Source organism: Cebus imitator, unplaced genomic scaffold (genome assembly GCF_001604975.1).
Source record: "Cebus imitator isolate Cc_AM_T3 unplaced genomic scaffold, Cebus_imitator-1.0 Scaffold79, whole genome shotgun sequence".
Taxonomy (NCBI): Eukaryota; Metazoa; Chordata; class Mammalia; order Primates; family Cebidae; genus Cebus; species Cebus imitator.
In genome coordinates this window covers 7,517,367-7,519,229 of record NW_016107394.1, presented here as the reverse complement: position 1 = coordinate 7,519,229, position 1,863 = coordinate 7,517,367, and the positions used below count along the sequence as shown (strand labels likewise).

General features: G+C 42.6%; 1 pseudogene; it reads left to right on the top strand.

Moving 5' to 3' along the window:
- Positions 1–1,236: 1,236 nt before the first annotated feature.
- Positions 1,237–1,863, top strand: part of LOC108307423 — a 6,202-nt pseudogene continuing 5,575 nt past the window's right edge.

Below are 1,863 nucleotides of genomic sequence, written 5' to 3'. Positions count from 1 at the left end.
TTAATTATCACCTTGTTTTTTGTTTTTGTTTTTGAGACAGAGTCTCACTCTGTTGCCTAGGCTCAAGTGGAATGGTTCAATCTCGGCTCACTGCAACCTCCGCCTCCCAGGCTCAAGAGATTCTCGCCCCTCAGCCTCTTGAGTAGTTGAGATTACAGGCACCCACCACGACACCTGGCTAATTTTGGAATTTTTAGTAGAGATGGGGTTTTGCCATGTTGGCCAGGCTGGTCTCAAACTCCAGACTTCAAGTGATCCACCCACCTTGGCTTCCCAAAGTGCTGGGATTGCAGGTGTGAGATATCGTGCCCAGGCATAATTTCATGATTTGTTACTTGCTTTTCTGTACTTTCTCTCTCTCTCAGACAGGATCTCACTCTGTTGCCCAGGCTGAAGTCTCAAACTCCTGGGTTCTAGTGATCCACCTGCCTCAGCCTCCCAAGGAGTTGGGACTACAGGTGCACATTAAAATTACTGGTTTTTAATTTTTGATAGAGATGGGATCTTGCTATGTTGCTCACTTTGGTCTCAAATTCCTGACTTCAAGTAGTCTGCCCACCTCGGCCTCCCAAAGTCCTGAAATTACAGTCATGAGCCACCGTGCCCAGGCTCTTTGTACTTTTCTATAGGACTTGGATTTTATATAATAATTACAAATATTTTTTACAAAAGCCTTTGCTATTCTAAACTGTTTAAAATTAAGCAGTGATTAAGAATGAGCTACAGAAAACAGTATTCAGCACCTATTATATACTAGATATTTTGCATGTAGCAGACCACCTAATTGACATATCAAGGCAGGAATTACAATCTTTATTTTCCAGGAGACAAAACTGAGGCTTACAATTATTTCTCAAATCTAGAGTTACACAGCTGCTGCCAAAACAAGTGCCCCTCCCAGCAGCCTCCCCCTTCTGGTTTTATCAAAGTCAACCCCCTATTTCTACCCCCACATCCGTGTGCCAGAATGTTCACACACACACACACACACACACACACACACACACACACGCACACACGCACACACACACACACACACTTCTGCAATATTCCATCTGCCTAGGCCAGGAGCTTGTCATGACAAATGAAATGCAATAACTATTTCCTGACCAAATCTCTTATTCAACATCTCTATGATTTGGGAAACAGTTTCTGATTTCACATTGATGAAGGCCACACTGAGGTCTCCAGAGAAGTAATAATTACAAAGCATCCCCCTCTATGTGAAAGGGTATGATGTTCAGATATATTCAGCCCTTTGAGATGCTCTGCTGGAAGGTGATTGAGGTGGAAAGTACTATTGACTCATGGTCATCTTTGTCCTTGGTCTTTAATAATGATAACTTGTACTTCTTTCATGTCTGTGCTAAGGGTGCTTTCAAAAGCTGGAAGAAGCTTATCAATTTCTAGGTATGGAAATATCTCTTTGACAATGTATATGTGGGAGTGTGTGTATGCTATGTAAATATATACACACATATATTCACATATAAGTATATACACACATATCTACATATATATGTATAGTATACTAATTAAAAGGTAAATTCTTAATGATCCATGAAAAGAGAATGGCAGGTCAGGTGTAGTGGCTCACACTTGTAATCCCAGGACAGTGGGAGGTTGAGTGGGGAGGATCACTTGAGCCCAGGAGTTCAAAACTGGCCCAGGAAACATGGTAAGACACCATCTCTACCACAAATATAAAAATTAGATGGGCATGGTGGCATGTACCTAGGGCCCCAGCTACTCAGGAGGCTGAGGTGGGAGGATGACTTGACTTAAGCCAAGAAGGCAGAGGTTGCGGTGAGCTGAGATCACAGCACTGTGCTTCAGCCTGAATGACAAAGCAGTAGATTGCCT